We start from the raw sequence: 27879 nt of genomic DNA on the forward strand, positions 1-27879 counted from the left end.
GACAAAATTATCAGTTAACATCGCCGTCGTTGCGCACTTGTGCGAAATAATTTCGTGTCAGATGCAATTTGTGGATCCTGCCGCAAATTCGAACGGATGTCAACTCATTAATTAAAATCAAACAAATCGCTGTATTATGCATCGCCCGTAGTGCGTGCCATTTTCATAAATACGCGATGAGGTATTAAATTCGATACAGAGTATTCGTAACAAACACGTGTGCGCATCATTGTGCTAAAAAGCGAACGAGCGAACGAGCGAACGAGCGAAAGGGTGGTGTATAAAATTTATTCGGCGCATAAATTTCAACAAACGGCCTTCCGAAAATGCACATAAATGTAGCGGTTATAACACCATTACAGTGAAGCAAAAACAATTTCCTAGTTCTATTTGCATACGTAACGAATGCTAGAGTGCAGCCACGATTCGGATTAGGAATTTTGCAATTCGCACAATTACGATACGTTAAAAAGTCGTAATTATTTTTATACACACCCCTTCATTTAAGATAGGAAAAAATATTGGAAAAAATAATTCTATTTTAATTATTTCTAAATATAATGTGAAACATAACATAAAATCGCATATCAAGGCAAAAAGATTGTGATTCTTGTTTTTTTTTTATCAATAGCCATTGTCGTTGTTTTCTAAAAACATGTTTTCTACATTAATCCAAGACCTTAAAGAATAATTTTATCTTTTATTCTAGCTCGGTAAAAGCAGTATAATCATTTTAATAAATTTAAAACAATGTTTCAAAATATTCTCGTGGCGATTTTGGACGCCATTGGCGTTGTAAAGAAAGGTGACACAACGAGCCATGAAAAATAGCGTAATAGGAATCATATTCGTGTCTCGCGTGCGTAATTTATATCGCCTGGCAAATGCGAGAGGATCGATATTACCACAGGCTCTGTTATTGCGGAGGGAAAATGTTGATGTCGCGCGAGCGTACAACGCGTGTCGCGCTATTTAAACGGCATCTCGGCGGGATATCGAATCTAATGTCGCTCCCTCTTTTTTATCGCCGCCGGACCGACGCCGATTGGGGCATATACGACGTCGTGTATGACGGACGCGCTTTATCGAGCGATCGCTGCTCGATATTCCGGACGACCGATCCGTCATCGTTCCGCACGCACGCCTTCAGCAAGCACGAGTGCCGGCACTCGGCGCGTACATGTATAAGTGCGTATATTGTGTCGATGTTGTGAGCGAAACCGTCTCGCCGCTTTTGCCCGAAACGCATGGTGGAAGCGCGTAACGAGCCATCTCCTGCACTTTCTGCCCACCCGTTTCCGCTTTTTGCCGTTTCCCTCTGTCTCCGTGCGAAACGTATATACGCGCGGGGAAAAAACTGCGCACATACGCTTTACTCCTGGCACGTAGCCGCGGGGACGATAAAGCGCGGGCAACTTTTCACGAGGGGGGACGTTTCTCCGCCGGGAAATCCACCCTCCCGGGGTCGGGGTTCTCGCCTTTTCGAGCATACATTCGAGCGCGACGGGATTACTCGCGCCGGAAATATCGAGATAAACGAGATATCGTTACATCTCGTATTCCCATCGCGGCTGCGTCACGAACATTTCTCCCTCTCTCTCACTCTCTCGTTTTCTACCCATGTATCTATCTCTGTATCAATCTCCTCTCCCCCCCTTCCCGCTTTCTCTCTGTATTGCGCCTACGTTCGACCATTATCGCTATGCCATCAATTCCGTCGGAATTAATCGCCGACGTTGAGCGAATCGCTTCGTGCCGCAGGTTATTGTTGTTGCAGCAACCTGACGTCATTAACGAACCACAATGGAGTAATCAATGCAAAGATGGGGAGGCATATGCGCGCGAGAATCACGAGACGCTGTGCGGCGGTGACACAGTAAGTGCCGCGTCGGCTGCGACGTTTCCGCTGCGACGTGAGACCGTCGCGTCGGTCCCAGTTCTAAATCGTACGCCGATTACCGTACCTCGTCACGTCTCTTGCGAGTCTCATTTCCATATAAATATGAATGTAGCGTGAATGATTCTACGCTTGAAAGCCCTTCGAGTACGTATCTCTCTCTTTGAAAGCGGATTGGCAGACTTCGCTCTAAATTGGACGGCTTTTATAAGAAGAGGGACCAGATATCTACATCAATACTAAGAAATGGATTTTTAGCATCCCCTCGAGAGTGAAGCGTATACTTTACGCTATCAGAATAATCCGTAACTACGTTTTTACACAGACGGTTTTCCGTAATTCCCACGGATTAGAATATATTGAATAAAACGGGAATAAAATTTTTCTCCACGAGAAAATATTCGAGTCTAAATCATTACTGTTCCGGCAATAAATTTCAATCAGTTGGCATATGTACGTTCGCTGAAAATATATTGAGAAGTGAAAAGAGAAACGACGGCCACTATACGCTCGGCAAATATTATTAGTTTAACGCAGAATAAATGCAATAGCTGCCGATTATTATAGATTGAGAAAATAATTAGCGTAATTAATTTCGTATCGAAGATAATCGAATTAAAAAGCAATGTTGAACAGTCAGTTACAACAGCATTAATGACGCGATTAATCAATAACAAACGAGCAATTATCGCAAATAGAAACGCTGGCTCATATAAATCGAGATAAGTGCCGCGATTGCGCGAATGATAATTCACGTTAGGTCGATATCGGAGAATTATTGCTACAGCGCGCACGGTTTGAATTAAACATTAAATATGAGCGCAGATATATTAATATATAAATGTTATCTGGATAATGTTAATAATCGTTTTCACACACATTACCTCAAGAATATCAAATTTCTTAATCGCTCGCATTAAGAGCTGGAAACCTAATTTAATTATAAAAATCTGTGATAATGACAGGAAGCACAGGGATGCACGTAAGTTATCGCGTTAAAGTGAATTCCAGTCGCGACGTGATAATCGAAGAACAGAAGTTATTTTCATAGCGCGACCGATATATCCTCGAAGCGTGGAGGGCGATAAAAAAGCTGCATAAGCATAGCGCAGCTCGTTAAAAGCGGTTCTGTTTCACCACGGGTCATTTATCAAAATTAATGATCGATCAGGTCGTCATTCATCAGTCTATTTAGTCTAACGAATTTTTTTCTCGTGCACTTTCGATAGTTATTATCAGCGGATTTTAACTCCGATGCACTTCGTTATCTCGAATATGAAAACCCAACGCTTTCCTCTCTATAACAGGGATAAATTTTCCAATCCACGTGTTGCCGAATCAAATTACAAGTCGCGCGAGAATTTGTCGATTTATTCGCTCGCGTATAATTCTGTTTTCAGATCATTTTAATGCGACGCGTGGTTCCGCGTGCGGTTCCCACGCGCGTGTTTTACATATTGGATTGAAATGTCATAGCAACCTTTCTTTGAAATTAAGTTTGTATAGAACAGGAAATAACGAATGGGGAAGGTAATGAACGCAGAGTTATCAAAAGAAATAAATATTCTTTTCCGAGAATATCTGTTTTCTTTCTTTGGATCTTTATTGAAAGTATAATTTCTACTGTCCACATAACCGACATTTCTAGCATCGCCCTTGTGTGTCAGACACGTATAGAGAAATCATTTTTAAACACGTGGCAGTTTTTGAATAACAGGTTTTCCCGAGTTACTTTCAAAGCAAAGGATTGCCATTTTTTTCGAACAGAAACTGAGTATAGAGTACCTACATTTTTCACTTGTTCCGCAGCTTTGTTCGAAAAATCGCACTTTTATTCTTCAAAAATGTGCTTCGCGTTCGAAGTTACCCTCCTTCTCTCTCGTACATTCACCCTATAAAAAATTAAGATCATCTTCGCAACGTTGTAAAATATATGAGAACTTCCTGTGCGTGATCCATCAACCTTCAACATTTTTAAAAGAACATAATAAAAATACAGAAAACCTTTGAAAAATGTTAAACTTGCAGAAATTTTTCTAGCACTTTTCTGAGCTATAGTAAAGCTGCTGCTTTTCTATTTTTTTTTCTTCTTTGGCGCATAAAGCACACTTCACAATTGAGCAATTGAACCGATACATCCAGCGACCCGTATCAAAACTCAACCCATCAAATCCCTCTGCATTCTTAACAATCACGAGGGGGCGTATATATCCCCAGCGTGAATGCGCGGCTCGCTCGCGTTTCTCGAGATTATACGTCGATAGTGTATCGGGGTCATTCCGTTCCCGTCATCGTCGCGATCTAATCCGGCTACACCGGGCGCTTTTGCGTGCGCCTGTGCCTGATGCCGACAGCCTCTAAGTACCTGCGCGTACACATTGACGACGACAATGACGACGACGAGAACGACGACTACGACGGCGGTCTGCTACGACTGTACCCAAGCTGTGTCGAGTTCGAATCAATAACGAATCTCTCTTTCTCTCTCCCCCCTCTTCCCCCCCTCTCTCTCTCTGTCTCTATCCTACTTTCATCCCTGGTTCACACCCCCTCTTGTCCTGCCTCTCTTTCCGCGACTCGTGAGTCGCCGAGGTTGGACAACAAGGTAAAGAAACGTGCCGTGTTGTCGCACATTCGTCGTAAGGACTCGATGGTAAATATCTGGTGCGAGGCTGGCAAATATCTGGACGAAACCCCGACGTCACGAGCATCATTTCTCGATAAGTTCGACCAGCTTTTTGCCCGTCTAATACTACGTGTATTGCTGTACTGACGCCGGAAATCAACGTCCTTTTGGCATGTTACGACACGCCAACTCCATTTCCGATTGCGTAACAGTCCAATGTCGATGTTCTTTTTCGCGAAGCAAGGCAAAGTACACCTTGATGCCTTGGATCGGATGATGTTATCTGCAGTGACAAAGTTTACTGCACATAATTATCAACCTATAGAATTTATAATACTACTGCGATGGCAAAAGAAACTATCATCCAGCATATTTAATCGTTAAAAAATGTTCTCTCATATATTAATTTAAAATTAATGTAACATTAATCTAAGATTTAGCAATCAATAAGATATTACGTCAAAACATTGCCACGAAAATGTCCGTAGTAAACGTCTAACTCTTCTTCCATTTTATCCATACGAATCTAATATGCAAAACAACGAATTTGTGCAACAGTGGACATGGTTACAAGGACCTGCTTAAAATTCAGGACGACCCCGATACAACCGTAATTGCCCAGTCATGAAATTCGCGTACCGCAATATGCAGCTGGGCAAAATAGCGTGTTCATAACAAGAGAGCCCCTCAGCGACATACCGGGCAAGGACCGGCCCAAAGGGATGCCACTCTCTTTTGCAAACCGACAAGATACAAAGCGGAGCCCTTCTGAAGCGGAACGACGGATGCGCTCGTCCGCTCTAGGAGGGCAAGGAGCGAGAGCATGGCTCGTTGGAGAGCATTAAAGAGTTATACGACTTACGCGAACGAAAGGATTCCCCTCGGTGGTATTGAGAAATTTACAGCGCCGCACGAGAACCACTATACTTGCAATAGCCAATTCCATCGCACGAAGCCCGTCTCACGACGAAGTAGAAAAAACTTCGGTCAGACGATCGCGACGTTGAAAAATGTGCCAATGTATACGGCGGTAACGATAAACATGCAGTACGAAGTAATTTCTCGCGCTGGAGTAAGCCAAACAGTAGCATATCAGATTCTTTTTACGAGGCTTATTACGAAAAGTTTAGTGTGATTAGAAATATTAATATCTTTCAGGACATTTTTCAACAATCACGCCATTTAATAGCCATATTATTAAAAGTTAAAATAACGTTTAGAAAATAATTTTTTGAAAATTATATGTAAATTATTAGGAATATTATATATTTCCGCTTTTTTCTCCACTCTTTCTTTTTCTTCGCAACATTATAATTTTTTTATATAGATTTTGATATACGCTGTTGAGACTGTGGCTGACCCATTGCTAAAAAGCTTTATAAAAGGTTTCTAGAGCGTAAAAAATGCGCATCAATCTTGAAATTTTTTAAATTTCCGAAAATACGGCGTTGTATAAAAGAAATGTGCTTTGCAATTTCTCGACCTACTTCTGCACGGGGAACCCGTCTCATATGCGTTTAGATCATCGGCGGTAGCGCCTAACACACATCTGCCGCTCCTCATGCATTTTATACACACACGACCCAGTATTTATTTATTATTTGCATAGGTACGTTCAACACCTGCGACGCCTACGTGTATGTCGCAGGTCAAAGCGTAACTTGATTCCCTCAGCCACCGGAAATCGGAACAAGTGCGGTAGTATTAGGTCCTTTGTAACCTTTACAAGTATTTTCCTCTCGGCATAAACATTCACGTTTTATATAAGATCGAAAATACCGCGAATCATCGAGTCGCTCGCGGGCGGAAAAAATTATTGAAAAATTCATCGGGAATTTGTACTACGCCATAAATTACAGTTTGCATATCGATATATGATAATACAAGGGCTGAATTTTTTGAAAAATAGACATGCCTTTGAAAAAAAGATTTCACCTTTGAAATACTGCACAATAAAGCTTTTTACGCGAATATTTTTCTCAAAATTATGGCACGTTTGCCGTGATATGTGCGACATCCGAAGCATTACAGCGTTGCACAAAATAAATTACTTTTATCTCGGCTCGATGCCAGCACATACTTTGCACTATTGTTTATAGCGCGCGTATTTCACATTCCTCGGATGATGGCCGTGCGCGAAATTCGGGTGCGCGCCGAGTTAATAAACAAAGTCACTTACAAGCCGGCAAACGATCACTCGCCCGGTTGAAAGAGCAGCCCGGGTCTGTTCCTCGCGCCTCCTTGAGTCGGAAAATGAGTTTTCGAGTTCGTGCGGCGGACCAGAAATAAAGTTCCCCGGATGGATATGGCAAAGTTACAACGATTTTGCTCCTCTCTGCAAACTTACAAATTGAAATAGTCCGAGATTTGATATCCGCGAAGTGGTAGTGGTGCGTAGCCGAACAATGTAACGACGTTGCTCCAACTTTTACGATCGCGCATTTTCGTAGACATTTATAAGACTTAAAGCAACCATAATATATATCCCTCACGCGAGAGCAAAAAAGCCGCCTTTGCAAATCGATGTGATAAATTATGCAAAGTCCGTCCGAGAATTATTCACGCGAGATTAAGAGCGGATAAAGAACGTTCATTAACGATTTTTCGATTAACGACAAATCCGCCTCGAAAGAATCTCAATGCGAGTTCTCATTTTGTATATATTCCGAATGTACGGTGCTACCAGATAAATATTCACAAGATACGTTCTACTTTATTTTTCGTATAAACTATAAACACAAAAATCGTACAGCTAACTTTTTCAATTATCTCTTCGCGACAAACGTAGAAATATAAAAATAAGCATTGTTCAAGAGAATAAACGAAAACTCTGTATAATCCTGTTTAGTTTACGGCTATATGCAGTCGCGATGCAACCGTCCCAAAAAAACTTTACGCTCGGCGTAATTTTCCCGCTTCTTTTCCAACTTTTACGTTTCCTGTCTGACGCTTGTTCGTATCATCCTCTCAAGAGGCGTATATTACGCTCTTCTTCCCACGAAAGTTCGCGCAGAAAGACGACGCTGCGTATATTCTATGTACATACAGTAGCGTATATAATCATGGCAGATTGCGGTGAGCCACAGCAAATACTCGCAGTTAGCGAGGTGTTACTCGTGAAACTTCTCTAAATATTCTTCAAGAAAATCGTGAGAACTTCTGTACTTCAGCTTCCTCTCTTCTCGTATCAACAAAGTTGGACTTTTTTTTTTAAGAGAAGCGAAACTGTATGGAAAAACCAAAGCGTCATGGAAAGTGCCTTTTATTTGCTTTCCATGTCTTACGTTTTATGAAAAAGTCTCTTAACCATCATGCACAATTGCGACGCAACAACAGTTGTAAACATCTGACATTAATAGACTATTTTGTTCCGCGAAATGTCTCGTACGATTAATAACACTCTTGCTCTCGGTTTTAAAGTAAAGTTCTAAAGCGAGTCCTTTTGTGGAATGAAGTCGACAATCCGGAAATAAGATGTGATTTAATAATAAGGAATTTCAGTCTTCTGCCGAGTACGCCGTTTCGCCGAATGGTCTTTAAGCGCGAGATAAAAGTACTTTCGAGAAAGTGATCGAACTCCGAAATAACCGGAGAGCACCTCCGGAATGTACTCTATCCATTAAGTATCATAAAAGTACTTTTATTCCCGAAGAAATGAGGGAAATGGAATAACTTCTTCGATCGCATTTCCATTCTGCGACGCATTTACATTATGCAAAAAAGTTCAGCTCTTAAGATGTGTAATGTATAAAATAATATTCCGTGGTCATTTCAGCAGAAATGTTTTCTCGCGCGTACACGACATGTACAAATTTAATTCTGTCGCGAAAATAAATCGTAATAACATTCTATTTGCTGGTGTGCACTTTGACACGAATGCTCCGAAGATAATGTTATTCAGTTTTGAAAACACGGAGAAACGCGGCAAATAATATTGAAAGTGTGTGTAAGAGTAATATTTTATAAGTGAATCAAGATATATTTCAAATTCACGCTACCGCGATGCTGTTATGCCGAGCTAAATTTGTGCGAGATCTCATGGCTTTCATCTTTGATGTCATCAGAATCGATTAACGCGCCTCTCGAGGGAATTCAGGATGTAATAAATTGGCGCACGCCATATGGTCACCGGAAGTTCACGCGTATCCCGATATGGAAGCATGCCACGTAATCTACATTTACATTTCGGTCGCCGTTCGTGAAATAGGGTAGTGATAAGTCTTCCATATCGAAAATGGCATATTGATAAGTCTTCCACGTCGAGTGAAGACGCTTGTGAAAATATGAAAATGGATATGAAAAACGGGCAAGTTTGCCTTTCTCATAAGAAAGTTCAAGTTCTTACAAAAATTTGCAAAAATTGTTCACTTTATTTAAAATTAAAACAATAATAAGAGTAAGCTTTGTAGCACGTTTCAATCGGAGAAGTCGGACTTGTTTGTGTCACAAAATTGTTAACGATTAAAAGTGGATCAAAGCCCTTTTGCGTTTCTTATGTTCATTTCTATCAACGCAGATTAACTTTAATCTCGGTTTAATTTACCTTTCATCTTTTTCTAATTTTAAGAGTTAGATAAAGATAGAAAATATCGTTATCGATACGAACTGTTGAATTATTGCATTATGCGCTATTTGCTAAAAACTATAATTTTATCAATAACTAATTTCCTGGTACAGCGAATTTACGAAGCTCTCGCTATTCATAAATATTCAATTTTACAAGAGGATAAGTTTGAAAGACGGAGATGCGCAACTAGCATCTCGCGAATCCGGTCTCTCCGCTCTCTGTTGTTCGGCAAAGTAAACTCGCTACAATTAAAGTGCCTGCAGTCGCAGTTATGACTTAATGCAATCTAGTCTTTTGTTGAGCGTGGCTATACGCGCGATCGTAAATTACATTTTCCTCGGTAAATAACAGTACCGGGTGGTGCTCAAACGATCCGTTAATCGGTCTGATTCGGAAGATGATGTCGACAGATGGTGTAGCTGGATAGCTACAAATTTATCGGTGTTCCAACGTCACCTCGGTCTATAGAAGGCGATTAAAAGGATTCATGCGGCAAAAATAACTCTCGCGCGTATTATCCGCCGACATCTCCGCTTTTTCATCGTCTGGTTTTACCCTCCCGCGAGATTATGCGCCCACGAAGTTGGACGATTCATCTCGCGGGTATGTCGTCAATAAATCTTCGTGGATCATAATGAAAACTGAACGGTATGAAAATTAATTAAAGCGGAGTAAATAGCAACGCGGCGGACAATAGTAATCCTGTTCTTTTTTTTTCTACAAAAAACCTGATGGACACAATTAAAAAAGTATATAACATACTTTTTCATGAAAGAACAACTATTATACAAGAAACACGCAATAGTTATCAAGCAAGAAAATTTTCGAAAGATTAATTTTCCTTCTCCGTCGAAATTTAAAAATAATGGAAGAACGCGGAGAATTATTCTGAGAAACTTCGATTTACGAGGTGCTATCGTTGCATATTGTATACGCGACGATTTGGCGCCAAATCAATCTTTTCGCGCGAAAAGATTTACGAACGTAACGGCACGCCGTTACGGTCGACGTAAATCAAAAATATCGCTTTCGCATGATACCTCCCGACACCAGCGACGTTAACAGCGATCGCGTTTTCGATTAGCACATTTTTCTTGTCTTTCAACGGGCCCGTATTCCGCATTCCTTACGGCATCGTTATGTTCTTCGCGTAATAAATGGGGTTCCGCAGATAAAACATCCTTAACAGTATAATTCCATTGCCGACGTTTAATTCTGCATCGTATAATTTTTCTGCGAAACTACCCGCCAGCACGTAATGCGAAAGCGCATTAAGATCTCAGCGGCAAAGGAGATACATACGCGCCGCAACGGAACAAGTCTCTTGAATCTTCTTATGCTTTAAAGCACGATCGCGATAAGGCCGATAATGTGGAAAAATGAACATTACTTTAAGCTTTGCGTTATGTTACACGCGCGCGCGTGTGTACGTGTACAGTGTAAATCGGTGATATAGATTTTATATTTAAAAAAATCACGCTCATATGAGTTTCAAAAGAAAAACTCTCTTGACTAGCACAAAGTAATTCTATTCTCTATACAAAATATGTTTCTCTTCGGTTCTCTTTAAATTAAAATTTTCGCTCGCATTTGCAAAGCAAAGTGAAAAGGTTGTGCAACAATAAACGAGTAAATAATGAATATTATGTGCGTGTATGTGTGTGCGTGGTGTGTATAATATAATATTATTTAATTTCATCTAATCAAAAGAAGTAAACGGAACATTTCGAACTGCACAGAGTTTTTATTTCAGTCAAAAAATAAGTAATATAAAAAGAGGTTAAATCAGAGACTAATGTAATAAAAATAAAAATAAATAACAGTAAAGCTGAACTAAAGATGATACACATTAAGGAACAGAAAATGGCATTAATTCCATTATAGATATCAATTTGCTTGATAAATCCTGCTTCAACATCCTCGACGAACTTGCTAATAAAAAATTCTAAATATAATTGCTCCTATTTATATTTCTTTTTATATTCACGCTCACTGTATTTTATATATCTATCTCATACGCACTTTTTGATTAGTCTGGTTAAAAGCATACATTATTTTATCTCTTGTTCTTCATTATGTTTTATAAGTTTCAATTTTTAGTTGATTTTTGTATAATATTATCCTTTTAAGTTAATTATATTTAAAATTAATATTTGTAGAATCAACTAATTTACAAAATATGGATTTACAAATATCCTGATCAAGTAAAATATAATTCACACATCTCCATCAACTCTCGTCACATTTTTATTACTCTGACTCAATACATTCTCGTTTCAGAAAAATCGATTATGGATACCTTTTTACATTTTCGATTTCACATAAATGTATTGACTATTTTTATGTACTTCACTTTAATTTTCTTATTTATTGTTTTAGTGCTTTCAACTTCGATATGGCCTCTTATTAGACCTATCGTAACTCGTTTTACTTCCCTTTTTATACCATTCTTTTATGTTTTATTCTTTTATTCGGTTAGGACTAGTTCGATTTTATCGTTATTTATTTTTATTTATTGTATTATGACCTTATTTCTTTTTATATTATTACTTGTCTTTTGGCTGAAAATTCTGCACAGTTCGAAACGTTCTATTAACTTCTTTTGATTAGACGATAATAAATTATATTATATGTAATACGTAATATCCTTATTTGCTCGTTTATTATCCCACAATTTTTCTACTTTGCTTAAAATTTTCGCGTAAACTCGTGTCACTCTGTTGCATTTATCTCATATATAATATTATCATGTGTCGCTGTAGCTAAAGCGTATATAGAAAAAACCAATAAAATCCAGGATATTCTTACTGTCAAATAAGCGTATTTCACAGCGTATTAAAATTATTCTAAAACCCAGATTCAATGTCCAGTGCTAAGCAACTTTTAAATAAATAATATCTCTCAGAAACAATGTAATTAAAGTTTAAAAACTTTGCTTGAATCTAGAAACTCTCTTTACCGGGTGTGTAGCAATTTTATCTTTTTCAATTATTTATCGCCTAGACCTGCTACATTATTTCGATAACTGAAAAGAGCTGTAACCTTATTTTTCCGATATTTTCGTTACCGCGAGCTTCGCCGCGCTTTTACTTGAAAAATATCGCGCGCGTATGCACGTTTGCGGAATATGAGACGATAAGAGCTGGGCATAAGAGCGTAAAAACCGCCAAAATGAAAAAGTAAAACGCGCATACAGAATGAGAGGGGCATGAAATTCTTAAAATCCAAGCATATACAGGGTTGCTGTTTGCGGTCGGGGGAAAACGTTCATGGCGTGCGATTCACATCCGTGAACGTGAATCATTAATTTCTGTTGATGGAGCCGCCTTTACCACCTGCCCGTTCGCTTTAGTCAAGAGGCGAGTACGCGCACTTGTGTACACGCGCAGTTTCGAAATTTGAAACTTCGCGATAAGGAAGTTTGATGAGCGAGAGAGAGAGAGAGAGAAGGGGGGAGGGGGGAAAGAAACACATTGGCGAGGGGTGAACATGGTGAATGGAGTGAGAAAGGGTGCCAACGTAATCACGCCGAAGTATACAAAGTTTTCAAAATAGCGCGCCCCGCTATTTCATTCATATACTGGATTGGAGCAATTGCATTGAATAATAAACTTCTCTGTTCTGTTATCGATCCCAGGGCCTCCTACGTGCCGTGTACCCCAAAAATTACTCCTGATTAATAATGAAATGCGATACGCAATTTCGAATAATCCGATAATTGCTTTTCCGTTTGCGCGGAAAATTGTGTCGTTAACGGCGCACGCTTGTTTGTTTTTGTTTCATTCGCTTTGGCAGTCACGTCGGATCTTTTTAGATCTCTTGTTCAATAATTCACCCATTATGTTTGTTCATTATTTTGAGGATAATATAATAATAATGCATGCAAAATCAAGTTTTTTTTTTTTTTATATAATACATTTATATTCCATATAACAGATTAAAACTCAAAATTTATATTACGTAATTATATTTTCCAACAGCATCACGCTTTACATTAGGTCTCTGTGATATGTTACATACATCTAAACAAACAAGAATTAATTAATTTCTTTATTTTTAATTTTAAAAAATTCATTTTACTTGTTAACATAGAAAAAAAATTACTCTTTTTTTGTACTGTAATTGTTAGTAACACTAATTCTTTTCCGACTTTCAATTTGATGACCTCCGCAAACTCCACAATCGCTTTATTCTACTAAATTACTTAATGGATGACTTTGCGGATAGCCAAATATTTGCTCACACGCATGCATCTCCAATCCAACATTTCGGTTTAATTCATAGTGTGCGCGTTTACAACGAAATTATTAATCACTCGATGCCGCGGAACGTGCGTGTGGGAAATCACTGACGAGAGAAACACGGCGTTAATACATTTTCGATCGGCGCGGCGTTATACGTTCGTACGTTACACAGCGCTCCGTTTTACCTCCGATTTTCGATTGCATTTTCAGCAACGGATCTCTACGACGATAAAGGAAACGGATAACTGGAGCAAAACAACTTTTTTCCCCCTCGCTGTCCCCTCCTCCGTCCCGCCCTCGATCAGAAGCGAGTTAATCGCCGCAGGAAGATTCGCGGGCACATTCGATCTAGATAATCGAATCCGCGAGTGCACTTTTATCCGCACGATCCATCGGATCCGATGCATCCAATCTCTGCCCTCAGCCCTTCCCTCCTGAACAGCCTCACCCGCAATCCCTTTCTTCTTCTCGTTCTCGCACTGCAAATATAATTTTCCCCGCTCCCGCGCGAGTCTGAGATCGATATACGCCACCCCTCACCAAGGCAACCATACGAGCAACTTTGCTCCACTCCAATGTTCTCAAACCATCAACCTCGCACTCTCTCCTACCACTCTCGGCTATCTACCGCCACCGCCACCGCCACCGACGCCAACCCCCTTCTCTACCTCTCACCCCGCGCTGTCTTTTTCGCGCAACCACACAGTTCTAGCAAGTTCCGCGCGCTCGCAAAATTATCATCCCCATCGAAAGCAGCACGCGCCAATATTACAAAGTGCAGATTCTACGTAAAGTACATAGAGAAGAGGGTTATCGGGTGAGAATATCATCTGATTCGAGATCGCGATAAGCTTCCCGGATTATTTTCCCCCGATAAGAACCCGATCTAACGACGAGAGATGCGGCTGAAGAGCTCTATCGTGTCTGCCGAAATTGTGTTAGCGGAGATACGATTATACGGTGTAACGCTTTGCGACGGCAAACATTATACCAAGTAATCCTATTACCACTTGAAACATACATTTCGCCGGATTTGACCCAAAACGAAAATTTACATACATTAATAAAAAACTATTTTAAGTGAAAATCCTCCACAATTACTTCCTACTTTACGAAAATTTATTATACTTGTGCTAAAATATGAAAGTATACCTATAACTTACAATTTATTCACGCGTAAAATATGCGAATTCGTTTAGTCTTGAAATGTTATCCGTGGCATTATGATAATTTAAAATTGCGGGAACGGAGGGAAGAAATTTGAAAGCGGGAGAATTCTATCCTGATGTAACTCAATTTCTTCATTTCTTGTCCGAGCTGGGTAATGTTGGCTCGATTTCACGGCGGTCCGACTCGTGGGATCCGGTTTCCCGGTCTGAAAACTGTCACCGTGGAATACAATGGTGTTCTACCAGCCGTACACGACTATCAAATTGCACCAGCCAGGCGAGAAAATGCAAGCTTTACGCAATCACGAAGGGGCGAGGGAATTTTTCTTCGTTACGAGGAAAACCCTCGTTCTGTCGTCGCGTCGATAATTACGCAATAAAAGAGCGATATTACGCCCGGAGAGTTGTCCTAGTTCTGGTACATGCATGTGGCGGAATACGCGCGTATATATCCCGAGAAAAGCAGAGGCTATATCGGATTATCGATCGCGTACATTTTTTTTTCAACCGCATAAAAGATTGATCGATGCTGCTTAAACGCCAAGGTGTAGAACGACTTCCAAGGTAAAAAGAAAACGTGATTTCGTAGATTAAGCCGACACTCTCGCGTAATCCCTTCAATGAGAGACACTCGAGAGTTTTCCAATATATAAAAATTATAAAAAAAAAGACATTCGCATTTGCATTATCCAGACGTAAATTAAATATATACGCGCGATGTCGTCCACGTCCATCGTGAGCGCATAATATTTTAATAATGTATTAAATTAGAGACGAAAATTTTGATGCAAAATGTAGCGATAACTTTTTATTCAATCGTTCATAAAGAACGATCCCCCGTTTTGTAAAACTATAATGAGACGACAAACGCAAATAAGGCTGCCTTTATTTATCACTGTGGAATGTATAACGGCTTGAAGGGCCTACTTTAGATGATTTATAATTCCCGTCGGATTTCAAGAAAGAATTATATTTATAACAATTTTATACGTCATTCTTGTTGACATGTATGTATTTCGATACATATTATACATGTGCATATATCTTCTTCAAATGTTTCTCGTGTAACACGGCATATAAAATCATAAATAGAATTCCATCCTGCAGTCTGACACGAATTACAAATCGTCTAAAGCTTTATTAAATAAATTCGCACCGAGTATTCTCGTTGGACTTTAAATCTAAAGTTTATTTGAAGATTAAAGTTTACCTTACTGTAATCGAAACAGTTAGTTGAATATATATTAATTCATTATTGTTACTTTCGGTATTATGAAACTATATTTTATGTGCTCCGAAACCTATATTTTTACATTCTAAGAGGAATAAAATTATGTAAATTTAATAAATCAAGAATTTTTTGTGACTTTCTGATAACCAGGAAAATGAAATTCAATCGTTGCGAGAATAAACGTGGCGATTCATTTATTTTCCTTAATTCATTAAAACCACACAATTTTATTCCTCTCGAGACGTAAAAATTTGAAAGAGAAAGATGATATAAATATTATATTATTTTTTAATCTCAAAACAGAGATAAACTTTATTCTTAAAAATTAAATGCTGAACAAAGGATTTAAATGGCACAATTAATCAATTATTAAGTTAATCTTTTAAGCGGCATAATTAATCAATCATTTTAATTTTTTATTCATGAAACAGATTATTGAATAATTTGCATCTCATAATTTTGCTATTAGTAATTTATTTGCTTGTATCATTCGATTGTTGTCTGTGTACGACTATATAATGCATGTAATAGCTGTATGTAAGAAAGCAAAATCATCTGAGCTGTGAAAATCGATAACAGATCGGCACGTAGTGTAATTACAGCGCGCGAACTTTACGTGATATCGAAGCCAACTTTGATTGCATAACTCTATAACTATTATGAACCCAGCATTTTTATATTAAAATTTTCGTCTCTAATGTCTATATAGAGCACATTATTAAAGTATTGTACAGCCGTATACGTGTGTGTATACGACTCTATAACTTATAACATTTATCAAAACTTTGCATCTATACTCGCAAGTTAAATTTGCGAGTCAATTAAATAAACAAGCTAAAAAAATTACGATAAATGTCCGTGTGTCATTGTCAGTTACAGTTAAATAAAAATTCCGAAATACACATATATGCATATACAATATAAACTTTTTGAAATACATAAATCGAATGTATATACTCCGTTAGATTCAAATTTAATTTGTTCTAAAATTACGCTGATGAAATTTATCAACAATACAATATTCATTTATCTCAATTGGTGTCAAATGTCAACGTGTCTTTATTTCGCGAGCTCCCATCATATATCGGGGCACTATGTGGCAGCATCATAACGCTTGACTCATCATTCATGCACATTAATTGTTCTCGAGAGATTCATTTTCGTAAAATCATACAACGCAATCTAAGAGAAACCATTTTAATCTCTTCTATTGATAAATTCTCTCTATATCGATAATGGCTCCCAACGCTATACGAAATGCTGCATAATTCATCACAGCATCCTGACTAGAGGACGATGTTGTAACATTCACGAAATTCATCATCACCCTCCCAACATCGTGCAAAGTACGGAATTTAGAAAGAGTAATATATTCGATATAAAGTGTAATATATTCAACACACAAGAAACTCATCAAATTATAAATTGCAATTAATCAAGAAAGTAATAAAGAATAATAACATTTTCGTTATGATAACAGAAGTTAAATTAAATTCACGTTAAATTTATGTTTCCACTTTTTTTATAAAACAAATAAAAATCTACTTTTCTAGATAAAAATTTCTATTGTCATTCTAAACGCAATATATTCCGAATAACGAGGACGATAAGCGATACAAAATGATGGTTAATTTCATACAATAATATAATTTTGATTGTAAAATTATACGCACAATTTGCTTCAATAATCATAATCGTAAATAAAATTTTATGTTATGTCATTAAGGTGAATCAGGCAGATGAAACGTACTAGAAATCTATTTTAATCTCATTCGGGAGCAATTTAATCTAGATTAGGAATCCCGCTTTATCGATAAGAATCTCGATTGCTACTATGGAGGCTACTAGGTACGTTATATCGCCGCGACAAGCCGAAAGGATGATACGTAACACATGGGGATCCTAGGCCGGTTCATAGATAGTAATCGGGATGAAAGCACGGTTCACGTGCGCTCATCCTCCGCATCGAGGGTTCTCGCAGCCCGACTATAATCGTAGAAGCGGCCGCTCGGCTGTACAGATATTACGCTCTCGAACGGTCCAGCGATTTCGATGTACGCGAGGACCAAACAACGATGACATACACGACCTTCCACGGTATGATCGATCGCGGCCGATTTCTCCTCAAATATACGGGAGATTGATCGCTCGGTCAAGCAACGGGGCAGAAAATGTCGACCGAGAAAGGGAATGTAATGGAGCGAAACTGATCTGATTTTAAACTTCTTCCATTACTCCAATTTCATGCGGTCGGAGAAGTCGAATTTCGCGTGCTACGATCTTGCACGTTCTCTCCTTCGTTCTTTTTTTCTCTCTCTTTCCCTCCCTCTCTCTCTATCTCTCTCGGTCTCTCAGCGCGAAATCCCGCATCTTTCGCTTTTAATCTCGACTTCACGTACGTTAATCATTTAACCGTTAAGTGCATGCCTTAATGCATAAGGTGATTGAATTTTCCCGCATGTAGAATACAGCGATATTCTTCGTTGGAAATTGGAGCAATTTTTCCCCCGAACAAGAATTCAATTTGGCGATATATTCCTCGGGAGGATTTTTGCGCGTTCAACGTTAAACGTTTAATTAATTATGCTTTGAGTTGAAATTCTGCTAAAGTAAGGTCCGTTCCGAATCCATGAAAAATATATTCCGTTTTACTCTCCATACTTCATATGCCGCGTTCAAAGCACGACTTTGCATTACTGTATAATTCCAATCGTTTATTCGACTTAAACTTTTAACTAACGAGATTCTTTATAAGGCTAAAGTACCGCGATCAAAGGGAAGGAAATGTAATCAAGTATAATATCCGTTAAGTAATCATACCGATTCGCCTAAACATCTCTCAGATTCGTGCAAACACGTTCTACATTTCACTGTGATTATATTTAAAATACGCCCGAACTCCGACTGGGACTTAAGAAAGTTTAAATTGCATGCAATTGAAACCTTTCTCTAGAAACTGATAACCGTTTCTAGTCTTTTTGAAGACGCTGATTTCTTTCATATATCACGAGAAATTGATCAACGTCCGAGCAGAGGAAGAGTATGTGGGTGTGTGTTTGTGTGTACATGTGTGTGTACGGGTACGAATATCGATCCACAAGGGGTGAAGCGAAGTATAACGACACGAGCCATCAAGCATCGGAGAGTATGCGACGGGACCTGACCGACTTTGCACCTCGTTAAAATTGCATTAGATAGACGCGAGGGAAAAAGACGTCGCCGTCTGAGAATATGCACTGCGTTGAAAAATGTAAGCAAGGTGCTGGATAATAGCAACGCCGCGACACTCGGATTACACCTTAAGGCTGATCTCGCGAAGTTGCAACGGGGGACGAAGCTACCTATACGGGATGAGGACAACATTGTTTGCCCGCTGAATTATGCAGCGTCATATTCCCGGTCGAAAGAATGAGAGAAGTTAACCTGTTCGTTAAAAGTCACCGCGATGATTCGGGCGAGAATATCTTACTGGTAGACGTACTCGAGGAAGCGAGAAATGTTTGATGTCTTCCCCGAGCTACTCGCCGTTCTGCGCTTTCTCCTTGTGTATTTGTAGAATGTTATTGATCAATCCCGATTCCGTTCAATTACGGATTCAATTACGAAATATTCCATGTCATTATTTTAAGATATTTTAAGATCAGTAAAAAAAATTTACATAAGTCATGAGAGATTTTAAATTGGAATCGCAACCGAGATTAGCGAACGCTAAACTAAAAAAGATTTTCGCGGGCAAAAAGGTTCGCGCCAACGTATGGTCACGACTTTTTCAAATAAATTAATTATTGACCGAGGTCGGCGCCGCTAATGCAATACGCGGTAATATAATTTGGGCGTTAAACTCGACGAGTTTAAATTCGATACATCACGGATGTCCGGCTAAGCTTATTTATTACATAATACCTACGGGATAATTAAACTGTTGTTCCACAGCGATATGAAACCGTATTATAAATTGATTAACGATATTCAACGATCCCTCCTCGAGGCGTATTACGCGCGGAAATATAAATGTTGGACTGGATGTATTTACATGCACGCGCAAAATTGCAATTTTGCTCGCGGTGAACCGACGATATGCTCGGTGAACACGAACGTGCTGCATGTTGGCCAGTATTTTCGGGCATTTAACGTTAACGTGTAACTATCTGATGCACGTCCCACACTTCGCATCCTATTACGATTTTCAATGAGGAAATAAACAAACTTTCCCACAATTGTTAATGTAAAAAACGCGCACACCCGCATGGCGGGGTCGTAGTTTGCTGAATAACTGATCGAACATACCTGCACTCCTACTCCTGTTAGGCCTGATCCTTCCTCTCACGATTCGCAGACAGCATCCGCAGCGAGGAACACGTAGATCTCGCGTTATCCCCGAGCAATATGCATAATAAAGGGACAGCCGCTTTTTCCTCACGTGGCACATTTGACTATCGTAACGTGTATCTTGTCTATTTGAGCACGCGGTGAAACGTTTTCAAAAAAGTTTCGATTCACACACGCGCGAGTCGACTCCCGTATTTTCTGTCGCAAAAAAAAACCGAAACGTGTGAAAAATAATGCGAACGCCGTCGATCCGTAAGAAGCAAATACGAAGATACGATGGATTAATTAGCAAAATGTTAAAAAAAGCACGTTAGAAAAGACTCGAAATACCTAACATGTAACTTTACAAATCGTGACTGACAAGTTTCGAAATCGAAAACAGAAAAGCCAGCGTTGCGCTTTCGGAGTTTTAAAACGGCACAAACAAGCCGATCAGCTAAAGATTTGTTTACGTTGGCGATCTGAAAATCTGATTACACGAATAACAAGAATGATACCAGCGTTGTTTTTGGCTCGCATTGATATTTGCACTCCTATTAATTTTAAATCAATAAGCCGCGTTGCGCGCGTATGGATTTTACTATTTTCATTTTTCCAACATATAATATTCAAATATAAAGGCTGTTGAAAGCTATTGCAAACAAATCGTACATTTTGAGTCTTTTCTAATTTGCAAATATTGTCATAACAAATCCTTCTTAAATTTTGCGTTTTAATCCAAAATCCAAACTTTGCATAGTGCTAATAAAAGAAAATCGTAACTTTGGCGCATAAAACGATCTCTTGGTATCCAAGTTAATTTTACTTGGCAAAATCGTGTTTCCCCTCGAAATAGCCACGTCAGAAGGAACATTCGCAAAGAACATAAACACATAGATGGCGCAAATGCGATGGAAGTCACGGCCGTAATGAAAATAGCAAGCACGTTGACTGCACATGCATATATATATATATATCGTGTCGAAAAATATATGTCGTGGATACATGGGAAAAAAAATGTTCCAGTTGCCACAAGCCCGATAAATCAATCCCCGAGCTTTAAGCGCATTCCGATTGGACATGCGGCGATTCGGCGAAATAATGATTATTGGAAATATCGGGAAAGGCAACGACACCGAGTTATCGCAAGGAACTCCATTAAGAACATACGCTTTGAGATTCATTTTTATTCCGAAATTCATTTGCTCCAGCGGAAGTTTTACGGATGATTTATGAGCATGTTTCGTAAATGCAGTAATAACTTATGCATGTGCAGGACGCGGCAACTGGGAACGCGGGTTAATAATTCTTTATAAAAGAGCATAATGCAAAATAGCAAACTAAAATTCTTCCTGGAATATAATTATAATTTTCCCCGGACATGCATTTACATAGAATCGATTAATTTTTGGTATTGGTAAAAAGAATATAAATGTTATCTTCATCGCAAATATCTATGTAGCATTGTTAGTGTCTCTAAATTTTATTCCCTTTATTCGAATCGGAAATGGATAGTCTCGTAAAAGTCATAATAAACTCCGTTACGCGAGAAATAAAGTGTCATTGTCAAATCGAAGATAGAAACACACGCGTATACAAAGAAAGAACTCTCTGCACTACGTGCGCGGCATTAAGATGTTCTGTCACGCAGTCGTAAAACCTTAGCTGTGAGAGTGATCGCCGATTCTGCGTTACGTAAGTGTAAGTACTCGCTTGTCCTGGCAATAATGGTGCACAAGGATCGATTGAGCAACAAGTGAAGAACGCAAGAATTTGTACGAGGTATCTGTTAACGACGTGCTTGCACATTACTTTCGCGTGAGCTTATCCTTAACGAGCTAATCTGATAGTCGCGAAGAAGGAAACACATAAAAAATAATGGAGAAATTTATATTTTCCTTCCTGTGTCTAATACTCGTTTAATTCTTCGATGTATATAAAAATAATGCAAATAGTACTTATTTTTCATATATTACTCTACTTCTAAACGTAATTCTATGCGCTAGTTTAAAAACCACAAAGTTGAAAAACTAATATTTCTTAAAAAATAAATATTAATAATAGTTAAACAAAATAACAGCTGTCTTTCTATTTACATCTCTCTCGCAGCTCGTTAAATATATTCAATGACGATGATAGTTACATAATAATTAATCAATTTTGAGATATATTGACGAGAGATCTGATTTTCATTCTACGAATAACTTTTCGTTATTTCAAAGCGCCAATGTAATTACGCGCTTTTATTATAGAAATTCCAATTTTTACGTCAGGCGGGAACAAAGAGGAAGAAGCAGCCGTTTGACAATAGATATTACTCGTTAATATATTTTCCGGCGAACAAGAAAGATTGCGTCGGAACTGAAAGGGGCTTTTTTCGTGCCGCGGGTGCACGAAAGAGCAAAAGGGAGATTATATTGATCCAAGTTACGAGCTGCTTATCCCAAGCCTGCCCCGGAGTCATTCACGTATATACTTGTAATTCTCGTAACGGTGGAACGTTACGTACACATTATTAAATATTTTTGCTGCTAATATTCTCGCGACTATACATCAAGTATAAACAAAATTAATATTAATTTTTTTAAGAAAAATGATAATTATATCTTTGCGCTTCTTAAATTAAAGCCCGTTTCAGACATTCTATAATTTGTTAGATTTTAGAATTCTACTTATAATTTCAAACGTGTATAAATTAATATTCGACATGCGTATTTTAATTTATACTTATACATGTGAGTGTATTTCACTCTTCTAATATTTTTCAAATTAGAGTAAAATCATAAATGAAATTCTACCCCGAGTTCTCTGACAAATTATACATATCGTCTAAAATAAGTTTAACAATAAAGTTATAATTAGTACAATGATATATGAAAAATGTTATACGTGAGCACAATGCGAAATAAATTTTCAGATTGATTTTGAAACTAATTATGCACTGTGATTAAATTAAGATTATTGAGATAACGCTAAAAGCCATAATTGGCATACATGAAATTTCTACTGTTCGAAATCAATACTGCGATGATTATTAAATTGTACAGAGTTTAACACAATCTCGTGTCTTTATTTAATGAGTTCTGCAATTATATATAAACACGATCCAGTCGGGCGTCCGCTAATTGAGCCAAGTAGGGAATTAAAACATCGTTCTATACGATACTGATAAAAAGTTTGTAAGGAAATGATTATTCGCTTGCATCTGGAGACTTTTGAAAACCCTTAAAAATTAAAAAAACATCTAGCTTGGCGACTCAGCTATCTTCTTAATTAAAAAATGTTAAAAGATCAACCGTCGCTATTTTGCTATTACGTTTCCTCAAATATTTATCGCACTGACACTCACGCGACAAAAACCTGTGTATGTGGATGTACATGACGTGTAACTGTATGCAAATATCCGCAGCGTATTGAGCGCGGATCCATGAGCTAAGCCCCAAATGACTGTGCGGATCAGTCATCCCTACGGGCGCGATTCAGAGCTAATAAACAGAAGCGCACTAGCAGCCTGCAGTTTTGCCGGTTTAATTATTAAACGATTGTTTGCGACGATAACGTAGCTCGTTCCGCGCACAATGCCTGTAATCGCCGGATCATTACAGCATTGTGGCGCGGGGTGCAGCGGGTTAATCAATTTCTTATCGTGGCGTTGACCGCGGTTGGAAGAAGCGCGCGTTAACCGTCATCGCGCAATCCTGCCGTGCCCGAGCACAACTGGATGAATTTTCGTTTAACGTGAGAGTATATAACGAAGAATAGGATATAACTAAACTGGAGCGAGAATAGAACGAGGTTGGCACTTTACGAGGCGTTTCATGGCATCCGTGATAAAAACGTCGCTCGCCGCGACGTTACATATACCGTAACGTTATTGATCTTTGTTTACAGTAAAAGAGCGACGTCGCGAGAAGTTGTAAAAAAGCCTCGCTCCACTTGAGCGCGCGAAACAACGTCGATCTTCCGACTTTGAGATTAGCTGGTAAGAGTACCGTCGAAGTTTGACGGGAGAAAAAAGTAAATGAAAAGCTTTTGCTATCGAAAAGCTGCTGTTGCTTTCTGATGATGTAATTGATACATTCTCTGATACAACGGAACTATTACGCAGAAAATTCTAAAATTTGCGTTTACGTCCTCTATATAAGCTATTTTTAAATCCTATTGAATTTAACTGAATTAAATATCAGCAATCTTTAGAAATGTAGATCACGAGAAGCTTTTAATCTTTAATTGTTCAATCGTTTCAAAAGCTATTGACTACGCTGATATCTTATTAATTGAACGAAGCTTGGGCAAGAATTTTTTTGATCAATCTGTCTATATTACAAAACAAGCTTACCGAAATATAATGTTTAAATAACCAAAATATATGGGACCATTTTATCACGAATATTAATTTCGAAATTTCTCACTGCTTTTTAGAATCTCTGACTTTAATTAAGTCCTGTTTTAATTATAGTAATGTATATTGCTTTGCTTTAATGAAGACCAACATGCCAGACATCGCCAGCCCTAATTAGAATTTAACGCAGACACGCGCGGCTTAAATATATCCCCAGCGAAGATATTAAACAGCTACGCTTTTTTAAATGCATATAGAAAAAACCGAGTACAGCACAACAAAACGTGCGGCATCAAGTGGTGCAGCTTTTAAATTGCTCCGCTTTCGACGAGAGTCGTATTACCGCCGTACCGCCCGCGAGAAGTACACGTTGTAATAGTTGAAAAATGCACGCGGCAAAGGGGTTAATCAGCAATTTCTCTCGCACAAAAGTTACGCTTTCAAATCAGCTTATAACTTGAGTTTGTCTGCAACTCTTTAACATCGGCCATTACGGGCCCGCTTGAAAATGGAAACCTCATCAAATTCCTTAGGAAACTCTGTTGCTATTTTTCGCGATAAAAACGTAAATTAAAAACTCCCCGTTATATCAGCCGTAAAGAAACATCGATGTTACCTAAAATACATGCTTGCGAAAACCATTTTCAATCATTTACGTTGAATTCGCTCCATTGTAAATGTTTTATGTTATCTGCAATCAGAGAATGCAAAGTTTTATTCATACATTCGAACATTGTTTGATTCGGTGATGAAATTTGTCTCGCCTTTATCGAACGAACAAAGCACAAAACATGACGGCAGCGGCGGCGGTGGCGGCCGGGTCGACTGCGAAGTGCAAACTATCGGGGATACTGATCTCCATTGTTGCAACTATATAACGCACAACGCCTGGTTAACGATATTGACCCTCTTACGAAACGTTTGTTTTAGAACGTAACGATTACGCTGCCATAAAACAACGACCGATCTAACAATGATTTAATTGTGCTTGGATTTGACAGCGCGCACCGTTTGAGATACATTTCGCGCGAACAGCGAGAGTGCGAAAAGGCGTACGAAAACATCGAGCCTCTAAAAATCCGATCTAAAACAATTCCCGCTTTGTCTTTTGAGATGCAAATGGCAGACAGGTCGAAAGCGAGAAGTTTTCTCAAAAGCGTCACGTACTCGTGATTTAATTCCGAACATGACGACTTTTTTCGGTGTTTTAATGTATTTTTTCCTGGAATTTTCGCAAGACGCACGCCGGTAAATCGTTTCCTTTATGAAAATAACGAAAAAGAAAAAAGTGCCGATGTAAAAATCACTTATTTACAGGAAAGTGTATTACAAAGAGGGGTCTTTGTAATATCCCCGTTCAATATCCTCTGGGGCATTTTTTCTTAAGGAAAACAATCTCGTATTAATTTTGGTGCACTATACCGATAATTCCACATCCAATATACTGTTTGACAAACGTCGAGATATTAATAGTGAAATTTCAAACATTTTGTTCTCAGCAAAATCGTTCGATATAAACTTGTATATTATATTATCTTAAACAATATCGCAGATAAAAAGAAATTTTTAAAGAGAGATTGAAATTATATCTAAATAAATATTACATTAAAATAGTAATATCCATCAAATGAAGTTTATTCTACAAAGTCTGCAACATACAATAAAAGCGCGTTTTAATATCGCTGCTTTTATAAAGTTTCGAGTGAGTATACTTGAAATATTTATACATTGTTGCTGAAAAAAAAAACCGAACGCAGTATAACCGGCTAATAATTCACTCTGGACTTTCTCTCGCGCGCGATAAATTCGTTAACGTACACAACGCGCGGCGATGCGTCGCGACGCATTAACTGCACCGAGCTTTTTTTAGAGCTACGCGTATAATACTGCACATTTCGTTGGACGCGCGTCGATAGTATAACTAACGAGCTCCGGATTTTTGCCGCGATGACCATTGACCGCGTAAAAATTCGGGAGATAAATTTCACTCGTCCCTGCGCCTAAAAAAAAAAAAAACTTCGAAATATTTCGAACAAACATACACCGCCGTGCGCGAATCGCAATGAAAATTTATGACAATTTACCGACGCATAATTATTTATGACGCATAAATTGTGCGGCCGATTATCCCGAATTCGATATTATAAGAGATAAAACTTGATGAAGAAGATAGTATCTGAAACGCCTGATTAAAATATTATTAATTTATTCGTGAAATTTAATTATCGATATTCTTCGACGCTGAAACTGTTTATGGAAGCTCGTGGCATTTTCATAATCAATTCAACAATTTATAATCCTTTTTTCGTAGTACGAATAAAAAAACTTTAATGCTATGCCAGAAAATTTCTTTAATATTAATTTATCACAACCTTGGAACTTTCACATCGTCATTTAACTAGCAATTAGAATGCTTTTTTTATACTTTTGCTGCCCAATTTTGTTTCTCTTTCACGGTATTATTTAGCGCGACGTCAAAACTGGTATGCTTGCTTTATATAGGGATATAGGCCAACCATCGATTCGACAAATTACTTACGCTCTATACTTCATACCCTCGCATTCATTTTTTTTATATTATACAGTTTATACGTTATATTTAAAAATATATATAACAGATAAATAAACAATTTAAAGTCCGAGAGAAAACGCATAAAAATCATTACTAAATAATTACTGAAATGAAAAATTTACTGGAAAAATAAAGCAAGGGTAGAAATAGCAATCAATGTACGAGAATATTAAGGTTCTAATAGAATATTAATAAAAACATTGCAGTAGTAAAATAAAAGTAGTAATAGAAATGGCATTAAGGGCGGTGTATAACACTATCATTGATTAATATTATTATTAAGATATTTATAGAACTTGCACAATTAAAATGTAAAGCTAAGATCGTCATCCTGCCATGTTCGTCGTAACTTTTCATAATCTATGCATACGCGGGAGTGATATTACGGGACGGATTAATTTATGAACGGCGTGGTCCCATCACGTGTACCCGGGTCGACGTTGACGGCGAAATAATTTCACCGGCACGCGTGCCGACGAATTTTGCGACCGGAGAGGTTTGCGCCCGCGGTCTCTCTCTCGTCCCGGACCAAGGGGAGAGCTGGCATTTAATTTCGCGCGTCGACGTCGACGCGCGGCGTCATCCGCGCGCCACCGGCCACGGGTCCCAGTCCCAGGGCATGAATAATACGCGGTCGCATCGCGGTCTAGAATAATTTCACATTGAATTCAAATCCGGGATCGATGAGAGGCCTACTCCCGCCGACGATCTAACCCAGTTTCGCCTACGAGGCGTGTACGGGGCCACGGGCGCGCTTGCCGCGTCTCTCGGCTTCTATACGGAGTAGAGCCGCGGCGAGTCGATAAAAACGCAATTTTGCGCCACCGTTCGTTTTGCATGCTACCCCGGCTCGCGAGGAAAGCGTAACGGTGACGTGGAGGAAACTGAGGAAATTTATTCCAAGTCCTCGAACACGTAAACAT

General features: G+C 38.6%; 2 protein-coding genes and 1 long non-coding RNA gene across 10 annotated transcripts in view; 1 reads left to right on the forward strand and 2 right to left on the reverse strand.

Annotated features, from left to right (window-relative positions):
- LOC112455765 overlaps positions 1-27879 on the forward strand; it is a 169427-nt gene that overhangs the window by 119965 nt on the left and 21583 nt on the right. The window lies entirely within an intron of this gene.
- The window catches only part of LOC112455763, a 90370-nt gene that overhangs the window by 58880 nt on the left and 3611 nt on the right, over positions 1-27879 (reverse strand). The gene's annotated exons all lie outside the window — the stretch shown is intronic.
- Positions 1-27879, reverse strand: part of LOC112455770 — a 32809-nt gene that overhangs the window by 3994 nt on the left and 936 nt on the right. The window contains exon 2 of the long non-coding RNA XR_003040892.1: positions 20022-20261. This is a non-coding gene — a long non-coding RNA (uncharacterized LOC112455770). The remainder of the gene's footprint in view (positions 1-20021; positions 20262-27879) is intronic.

The sequence above is a fragment of the Temnothorax curvispinosus genome, unplaced genomic scaffold (genome assembly GCF_003070985.1).
Source record: "Temnothorax curvispinosus isolate PA1 unplaced genomic scaffold, ASM307098v1 QBEX01006326.1, whole genome shotgun sequence".
Lineage (NCBI taxonomy): Eukaryota > Metazoa > Arthropoda > Insecta > Hymenoptera > Formicidae > Temnothorax > Temnothorax curvispinosus.